The sequence below is a fragment of the Phyllostomus discolor genome, chromosome X (assembly GCF_004126475.2).
Source record: "Phyllostomus discolor isolate MPI-MPIP mPhyDis1 chromosome X, mPhyDis1.pri.v3, whole genome shotgun sequence".
Classification (NCBI taxonomy): domain Eukaryota; kingdom Metazoa; phylum Chordata; class Mammalia; order Chiroptera; family Phyllostomidae; genus Phyllostomus; species Phyllostomus discolor.
Genome location: NC_050198.1, coordinates 38,190,054 through 38,200,274, shown reverse-complemented (window position 1 = coordinate 38,200,274; position 10,221 = coordinate 38,190,054). Strand labels below are relative to the sequence as shown.

General features: G+C 44.9%; 1 pseudogene; it reads left to right on the top strand.

Moving 5' to 3' along the window:
* Positions 1-1,977: 1,977 nt before the first annotated feature.
* Positions 1,978-2,818, top strand: LOC114505723 (annotated as a pseudogene).
* The last annotated feature ends 7,403 nt before the right edge of the window (positions 2,819-10,221 follow it).

Sequence of the window (10,221 nt, the reverse complement as noted above, 5' to 3'; positions counted from 1 at the left end):
CTGTGGGCGTGTGCTTCGCGTATTTTGCAGTTATGTTAATAGGCATTAACATATTTATGATTGTTGTATCTTCCCGATGCATCAGTCCCTACTTTTACTGTTCTGAAACTGATCCCTTTATCTTGGTAGTACAGCTCTCCTTGAAGACTGATTTGTCTAATATTGATATAACTACATCAGCCTTCCTTGTGTACTATTTCCTTTTTATGCCGTTGTCCATCCTCCTACATACGTCCAACTTATTGGTGTCTTTGTACTGTAACTGTGGCTCATGTCAACAGCCAGTAGTGCGGTTCTTTAAAAAACTCCTTCCAATAATGTCTGTTTCTAAATGGAAGTATTTGGCAAATTTACATTTAATATAGTAGGTACGGTTTGATTTAAAGCAACCACCCTGCCATTCATTTTCTCTGGTCATCCTTTCTGTGTTTGGTTCTTGCACAAGTTAGTTGAGGCGAAAGGTACCCACGGAAAAGTGCACGCATATTAACTGCACAGTTTCCTGAGAATGACAAAGCTGTGTACAAACGAAGTCGAGGTAGAGGACATTTTCATCACTCTCACAATTCTCCATGTGCCTCTTCACAGCCAATCCCCTCCTCTACATCCTGCCCCCAGGCAACAAATGTCGGTTAGATTCGCCCTTTCTAGAATTTCATTTGAACAGAATTACACAGTAGGTACTCTTGTTTTACTTAGCGTAATTATTTTGAGACCCATCCAAGTAGTTGGGTATTTCAGTAGTTCATCCCTCCTTATTGCTGAGTGGTATTCTGCTGGACAGGCGTACCATGATTTGTCTAACCACAGCATGGGTTGTCTCCAAATTGGGGTTATGATTCATAAAGTGGATAGGAAAATTTATGTTCAAGTCTTTGTGTGGACATGCCGTGTCAACTGTTTTCATCGTCATCGGACAATACATTCACTGATTTGTAGAAAGGGGGGGAGAGACAGGGGCACTGATATGAGAGAGAAACATCGATCAGTTGCCTCCCACACACACCCTGACAAAGGATCGGACCTGAAATGTTTTCGTGTCATCCTTCCTTATAGAGAACTGTCCTTAATATTTCTTACAGTGCAGGCGTTGGGCTGATAACAAATGATCTCTGCTTTTATATGCCCGAAAAAAAACCTTTACTTTGCTTCCTTATTTGTTGAGGTAAAATTGGCATAACATGAAAGTAGCCATTTTAAAGCAAACAATTCAGTGGCATCTAGTAGTTTCCCATGTAAAAGAATTTCCAGGGATCGAGATGAGGAGGCAGCTATAGAAATTAGCCTTGGTGAGGAGGGCGGTAACAGGCAAGGATGTTCACTTCGGCAAATAGGTCTGAAGATGCAATATGGGGCAAGGAGCTGACAGACTTCTTTCTTGCCTGATGATCAGAGACGACAGGAGAGGAGAGGAGAGGAGAGGAGAGGAGAGGAGAGGAGAGGAGAGGAGAGGAGAGGAGAGGAGAGGAGAGGGCCTGGTGGGCCCTGGGGAGGACTTTGGCTTTGACTTTGAGTGATGTGGAAGGCACTGAAAGGTTCAGAAGAGCAGAAAGAGGGACCTGACTGATGTCTTATCACTGATCCTGAATTGGGCTTCTGCTGGACTGGCGATGGTGAAATAACGGGGCCCTTTCGGAAAGTTACAAGGTCCAGGGTCATTTATTCAGGGAGAGGATTCCGAGGGGTTGACTCTGATACCCTGACAGGAGGTGCGTGCACTGTGACGTCAAGGCGTGTGCACCTCCTCTTGGTGTGGGGGCTGAGGGGCCTACCCTTTCCATTGTGCTGGCCTCTACCTTCCCACTGGGCTCTTCAGCTTGACCTCCTTCCTCCAATCCTGAGCCTTCATCCCGTCAGCTTGAAACCTGTCTTCTTTGTCTCTGGACCTTCCCTCACCCCCACTCCCTTTGTCAATTGAACTCCGAACTTACTCCCTCATCTGAGTCTCTGTGGGACTCTACAGGTGCAGGTTTCTGTGCGTGGTTCCATGTGGCTGGAAAATGGGACCCTAGTGTCCCAGTTTCTTCTGGAAGGGTGGACTGACACAGAGGAGTTGAGGCCCTTGCTCTTTGCCGTCTTCCTGCTGGTCTACATAGTGGCTGTGGTTGGGAACCTGGGCATCGTCAGCCTCATTGTAATGGACTCCCGGCTCCACACTCCCGTGTACTTCTTCTTAGCCAACCTGTCACTGCTGGACGCTGCCTATGTCTCCAACACGGTGCCTCAGGTGCTGGTGCATCTGCTGGCACCAGTGGGGACCATGCCCTATCGTGCTTGTCTTGCCCAGATAGTCTCAAGAACCCGGGCAGGACTAGCTTCAATCTCCTGCCTTCTTGCCTTGGCCAGTGCACTCACCCACACCACCCTTGCAGCTCTGCTCAAATTCTGCGGACCTCGCCTCATCACTCACTTCTTCTGTGACCTCCCTCCACTGCTCAAACTCTCTTGCTCCAGCACGCAGGCAAATGAACTCGCCCTGGTCTTCTTTAGTTTTCTGGTGGCTCTTGCCCCCTGCGCCCTGGTTGTCATCTCCTAGATGCACGTTGTGGCCGCTGTTCTCAGGGTCCACTGTGCTGAGGGCCGAAGGAAAGCCTTTTCCACCTGTGGCGCTCACATCACTGGGGTCTGTATTTTCTATGTCACTTCAGGGCTCTGCTACATCCTTCCCAGCTCTGCACACTCGGGCTCGCGAGACCGGCTGCTCTCTGTGCTGTACGTGGTCCTCACGCCCATGCTCAACCCCATCATCTACAGCATGCAAAACGAGGAGGCGAAGGGGGCTTTATTTAAGGTCCTTGGGAAAGAAAGTGCCTGCTAGGCACTTGTCACGTCAAATCAAGGCCACACGTGTTCTCCACGGTGAGGCTGGGACGGACCGGGTACTTGAGGGTGAGTGCAGTCACACAGGAGCTTGGAATTTCATGTGGATGGTTCATTTGCTGAGCCCTACTTTGTGTGCCACGTTTCCCCCCATACCAGCAGAGATCACGTGTCTCCGTTGCATATTTTCTATGCTAAAATGGTGTTTCCCATTAGTGGACGTAAAACATATTCATTGGATCAGTTGTGCAGTTACAGAAACTTATAAAATGATGAATAAAATACGGTCCACATTCTTTTTCCAAAAGATTTCATTATTTATTTATTTATTTATTTGTAGAGAGTTCGGGAGGGAGGAGGAAAGAGCGGGAAGGAAACATTCACGTGAGAGAGAAACGTAGACTGGTTGCCTCTCCCATGAGCCCCAACAGGGGACCGAACCCATAACCCAGGCATGTGCTTTGACTGGGAATGGAACCGGCGATCTTCCACGCTGTGGGACGACGGCCAATCAGCTGAGCGACACCAGTCAGGGCACACTCCACACTTTTACCACCCAGAGGGAACTGCTGGGGACATTTTGGTGGTTTCCTCCGGGTTTCTTTTAGAACCCTATATGTGTGTACCTTCCATATTTAAGCAGGGGAACACAACTGGGTTCAGAATGTATTTACACTTCTGGATGCTTAAATATGTTCAACTTTTTCAACTGTAATATATGCTTGTTATAAAATCTTTCATGCTTTATACAATGGTGTGTTGTTAGAGAGTAATAGTTTCTCATAACCTGAGTCTCTACACCAACCACCATGAACAGTTTTGTGCATTTTCTTTTTGATGTTTTCCCCTCAGGATATATTACCCTGAATGTCAAAAAATTCTTCCTCGAGTATATGTTTGTTCATTTTTAGAGAGAGAGATAAAGAGAGGGAGGGAGGGAGAGAGAAAGAGAGAGAAGCATCCAGGTGAGAGAGAGCGTGCCTCATAAGGGCCTGGAACAGGGGACAAAAATGAAACCTTTTGATGCAGGGACAATGGGGCCGCCTACTGAGTAACCCGGGTAGGGCTGCATTTTCAATGTAATGTTTTTACATAAATAGGGCCATACCTCATCCAAATTAGCTGTCTATGATTCTTATTCTATGAATGCCATGTTCCTGTCATTTGTACAATTTTCTTCTGGGTTCTCTGCCTTTTTAGGTATTGATTTCTAAAAGGTATTTTCATTTTAAAGATATTAACTTTCGTTTATTGTTTGGGTCACTAATTGCTTCTAAATTGTTTGTCTTATCATTTGATTTTTGGTGTTCTCTTCCAAAACAGAAATTAACATTTTTGTGTAATTAGACATTGATTTTATTTTTTTGTTTCCTGGATTTTGAATCCTGCTTTGTTTACTCTCTGACTTATCGATAGTCTTCCCAATCGATTCGCAGTTCGGTGCCTTTACGGTGTTTTCTGCCATAAATGCACTTAACATTTCTTTGCATTCTGACATTGACTCATTTTTGTTCATGCATGCCTTCTGGGTTTTGTATCACACATCAACTTCTTCTTCTGTGTTTCTCCTTTTGTTTTTATAATTTTGTATTTTCAACTTAAGTGTATGCTTTCATTTTTCTACCCAGTTAGCGTTTGATTCTTTTGGAAATGTACTTTCTGATTCTTTGGAAATGATTCTCTGGAAATGTAAAAAGCAAGGTCACAACCAGCTTTCTCTTTCTTCTGACTTGAGTGACCCAAGTAATTTCACTCTTGTTCTTTATGCAGTCTTTGGTTTCACTTACTCCTTTCTCCAGTCGCAAGTCTGGCTTAGTTGCTTAGGATACAACTGCTCCTGCCTGGCTGATGAACCCCATCTTCCAAGGAGAAGATGGCACTTGTGTTTGATTTTGGACATCACCTTGGCACCCACACATCTTGGCCTTTCTCCCCATCCTTCACTCTGCTACGTGATAGAGTAATGTTCCCTCATCCTCTGACCAGGCAATGTACTGAAATTACAGAGACCTGGCTAAATAGGTCATGAGGGAATGCATAGTTCCTCAAAGGTATGAACTCCATGCCCTGAAAACTCTCTCACACTAAAACTAGCACTGTGTATATCGGGCTAAATGTGTGCATACAAGGATTTTTTAACAAAATATTTATCCCTGTGTCACTGATGATAATAAAACAATAAAAAGCCCCAAATGCTCAAGTATCCCCAAGGACCAAACCTCTAATCCCTTCACGCCCTAACCTTGTCTGTCTCACTTCCTTCTCATGCTCGTGTCTCCCCCTCTCACCCTGCACCCTTGGCAGTGCGGCCCAAGCTGCAAGAGTAGATGAAGATGGAGTTTAGAATGTGGTGAAGACGACACGTCAACTCCCTGGAGAAATAGAGATTATTCAGCACCTGCTGTTGAGACACCTGCCTAACGTTGGCAAGAAAAATAACCAGATCATTGTCGTCTCCACGCCAGAATAAATTCTGAGTGGATGAAAATATTAAAGTACTAGATGGTATGAGTGACGAATATTGTAATTTTACACTGAGTGAGGCTCTCTGTTGGATATAAGGTGCTAAATCATCATGAAAAGAATGATCACTTAAATGACATTTAAATTTTACAAGACATTCTATAGATAAAGGAATTATGACCAGATATGAAGCAAGGAAGCAGGAAAGTATTTTCAAATTATGATAAAGATTAATGCTAACTTTAACATATAAAGAGCACTCACCAATCGATAAGTAAATATGACTATTCCAATAAAAAATAGACAAAGTGTATCAGTGGATGGAGATAACACTGTCCAAATGTCCTGCACATTGCTATTAAATCATTAGAAGTCAAAAGAAAGTGAAACCATATGGTAATATGATGTTGGTTACAATGTCGGCAAAGACTTAAAAGATTGAAAATATTTTGTTTGGGTTATCTACGGGCTGAATTGTTCCCCTCCCCCACCCCAGGCCATATGTTGGAACCCTAATGTGACTATACGTGGAGAGAGAGACTTTCAGGAGGTAGTTAAGGTCAAATCAAGTCATAAGGGTTAGCCCCTGGTCCACTGGGGCTGGTGCCAGAAAGAGAGACACAGACACCAGGGCGCTCCCTCTTTCTCTCTGCACACACACAGAAGAAAGGCCGTGTAAGGGCACAGTGAGAAGGTAGCTAGCTGTGTGTGACTCAAGGAGGAGGCCTCACCCGAAGCCAGGACTCCTGGTACCTTCATCTTGGACTTTGAGTCTCCAGAACTGTGAGAAAAGAAGTTCCTATTGCTTAAGCCGGCCTGACTGTGGTACTTTGTTATGGTTGCCTGAGCTCACAAATAGAGGCATACCTCACAGAGATGCAGGTTTGCTTCCAGACCACCACTAATAAAGCGAATATTGCAACACAGCCAGTCGCACACATTCTTTTGTTTTCCCAGTGTGTATAACACTTACGTTTACACTATTCTGTAGTTTATTTCTTTAAGTATATTTTATTGATTATGCTATTACAGTTTTTACATTTTTCCCCCTTATCCCCCCTCTGCCCTGCACCCCCAACCCTCCAGCATCCCCCCTGCTTAGTTCATGTCCATGGGTTGTACATATAAGTTCTTTGAGTTTTCTGTTTCCTATACCATTTTTGACCTCTCCCGGTCTATTTTATGCCTACCAATTATGCTTCTTACTCCATGTACCTTTTCCCCACTACTCCTCCCCTCCCACACCCCACTGAAAACCCTCCACGTGATGTTGATTTCTCTGATTCTGTTCCTGTTCTAGTTGTTTGCTTAGTTTTCGTTTTCATTGTTTTTTTTTTTCTTTTTTTAGGTTCATTTGTCGATAGTTTGAGTTTGTTATCATTTTACTGTTCATAGTTTTTGATCCTCTTCAGTTTCTTAGATAAGTCCCTTTAACATTTCATATAATAAGGGCTTGGTGGTGATGAACTCCTTTAACTTGACCTTGTCTGGGAAGCACTTCATCTGCCCTTCCATTCTAAATGATAGCTTTGCTGGGTAGAGTCATCTTGGATGTAGTTCCTTGCCTTTTGTGAGTCTGAATACTTCTTTCCAGTCCCTTCTTGCCTACGAGGTTTCTTTCGAGAAACCAGCTGAGGGCCTTATGGGCACTCCTTTGTAGGTAACTCTTTCCTTCCCTCTTGCTGCTTTTGAGATTCTCTCTTTGTCTTTAATCTTGGGCAAGTTAATGATGCTGTGCCTTGGTGTGTTCCGCTTTGGGTCCAACTTCTTTGGGACTCTCTGGGCTCCCTGGACTTCCTGGAAGTCTGTTCCCTTTGCCAGATTGGGGAAGTTTTCCTTCATTATTTCTTCAAATAAGTTTTCACTATCTTGCTCTCGTTCTTCTCCTTCTGACACCCCTGTAATGAAGATACTGGAACATTTAAAGTTGTCCCAGAGGTTCCTAAGCCTCTCTTCATTTTTTTTTTGAATTCTTGTTCCTTCATTCTGTTCCGGTTGGATGTTTGTTTCTTCCTTTTGTTCCAAATCGTTGCTTTGAGTCCCGGTTTCCTTCCTGTCACTGTTGGTTCCGTGAATATTTTGCTTTATTTCACTTTGGCTACCTTTCATTTGTTCCTTCATTTTGTGACCAAGCTCAATGAGTTCTGTGGGCATCTTGATTACCAGGGCTTTAAATTCTCCATCAGATGAGTCGTCTATCTCCTCATCGCTTAGCTGTCTTTCTGAAGTTTTGTTCTGTTCTTTCATTTGGGCCTTATTTCTTTGTCTCAGTGCACCTGATAATTTGTAAGGGGGCGGGGCCTTAGGTATTCACCAGGGCTGGGCAACCGTCCTGGTTGCACTGCAGCACTGCCTGTGGGGGAGGGGCCGGAGAGGGAACAATGCACCCGGCCTGCTTGGTTCTAGCCCCACTTTCCAAGGTGTGATGAGACTGGGAGTGTCTCCCACTGTGGCAACCCCCACCGAGGTCTACAATCAGCTCTGAGTCTCAGTTTCCCGTTCAGCCACCCCTGCCCGCAGGTCTGCCGCCTCGCCGCGGGTTCTCTCCATCCGCCTGTCTTACTGGTCTAGTTGTTCTGGCTGACTGTTTCTTTAATTCCTTGGTTGTCAGAGCCCCATGCAGTTTGCTCTTCTGGCACTTCTGGTTATTTACTGATTTTAGATTGGTTGTTATCCTCCTTTTGGTTGTGTGAGGAAGCAAAGGGTTTGTGCCTGCACCTCCATCTTGGCCGGAACCTCTACTGTAGTTTACTAAGTGTACAATAGCATTATGTCCAAAACAGCAATGCACATACCATAACTAAACAATACTTTATTGCTAGAAAATGCTAACCATCATCTGAGCCTTCAGTAAGTGATAAGCATTTCATTGGTGGACGGTCCCACATTGATATTGAGGAAAACACAGTATGTGTAGGGTCCAACAAAAGGAGGTATGCCTATACAGGGTGGGAAGTCAGAAACTGGACAACTTTACGCACATATTTTTGGAGCTAAAACTGGTTCCGCCTTTTTGGGAAGGAAATTTGGTAATACCCATCAAACCTTTTTAAAAGGGCTTATTCTGCACTGGCTGGCATGGCTCACTGGGTTGAGCACCAGCCTGGGAAATGAAAGGTCACCGGTTCAATTCCCAGTCACAGCACATGCTTGGGTTGCGGGCCAGATCTCCCGTTGAGGGAGTGTGAGAGGCAACCGATCAATGTCTCTCTCACACACTGAGGGTTCTCTACCTCTCACCTTCCCTTCCCCACTCTCTAAAAGTAAACAAATAAAAACCTTTAAACACCAAAGGAAAGAGCTTATTCTTTGACTCGGCAATCCCCCTTCTAAAAATCCATTGTACAAAATGTCCTACACAAAGACAAATGTACCAGAATATTCACTTCAGCATTACTTACAATACCAAGACAATTAGAAAGAACCTAAAGGCCTATATACGAGATTGGCTTAAATAACCAAGGTATATACATTCTGCAAAATATATGCATCCATTAAAATAACATGCAAGGGATAAGCTTCTCCATCTGCACTGTACGGTCCACTTCTAAGCCACATTTGGGAGCACTATCTGGAACGGGGTGGTCCTTCTCCTTGTCTTTCCTGCAGCCGCCCCTGGCAGCCCCTCCCCTCCTTCTTTGGAGTCTCACCCACAAAAGGTACATTCATCTCCTCTTCGACCATACATGGCTTGACCAGCAAGGAGGCGATCTCTTACCAGGAAAATAGGCTCACTTCTCCCTTGAGGTCAAGGAGGGCCAAGTTGTCAGATCACAATGATAGGTTAAACAAACCATAAATACAACTGTGGGTCTCCAATTCAGTAATAGTCAAGACTCCTGTATTGCAAGTGAGGAAATGAGACAAAACAAAGCAAAAAAAAATATCCACACTGGCTTGAGTCAAAGAGAGAATTTCTGGTTCTGTGTAACAGAAAAGCTAAGAGATGGTTCCTGGCTTTAGGCATGGCTGGATCCAAGATTTGGTTCTCTGAGATTTGCTTTTTGTAAAAAAAAAAGTATTTCATTTCTTTATTTTTAGGGAGAGGGGAAGGGAAGGAGAAAGAGGGGGAGAGAAACATCAATGTGTGGTTGCCTCTCACATGGCCCCCACTGGGGACCTGACCCGCAACACAGGCATGTGCCCTGACTGGGAATCGAACCAGCGACCCTTTGGTTCACAGCCCGCGCTCAATCCACTGAGCCACACCAGCCAGGGCAGATCTGCCTTTCTTGCCCCAGCTTTCCTTTTCTTTGGTGCCTGCCTGCACACGTGCAACCCTGAAGGTGTTGAAACCGGAGGTCAACAGAGTCCGGGACTCATGCTGCCTGTCACCACCCAGTCATAAAGCAAAGACAGAGATCAGATTATAAGTGCACGTTTAATACTATCAACACCGGAAATCTGAGGTGGTGGAGGGTAAACACCCTAACACCCACCTTCTCCCAAGCTTGTAAGGGGCCAGTTTATAGAGGGAAAGCATGGGGAGGGAATAGGGAAAGGAACCCAATGGGGGTGCTGGTGATGTGCAGTCCTTGGAATGTGAGTCCTTGTCACGGCTTTGATCTTGATGATCATTTCCATTACTGATTTCTGGAACAGAATGGCCACGATTCCAATAAGGACCTCAAAGCCAGTCAAGCGGCCGTCAGGTGTTTCAGGGGTGCTATCGATCAGTCTCTGCCTTCCTGGTGACTGGGTATGTGGGTTCAGGGTTGGGTTAAAAGTCCACTTGTTGTTTCCTGGTCAACTGTCAACTGCAACAACATCTCAGCCACAGCGTCAGGTTGAACATACACATGCGATTAGCTGGTTACACGTTCTGCTAGCAATCACCCAAGGCTATCATGAAGGAAAGAGAAAGGAAAGAAAAAAGATCTTACTTTCTATTCTGCCCCTATCAGTGTCACAGGTTGGATGGGATCACCACTGCTGGAA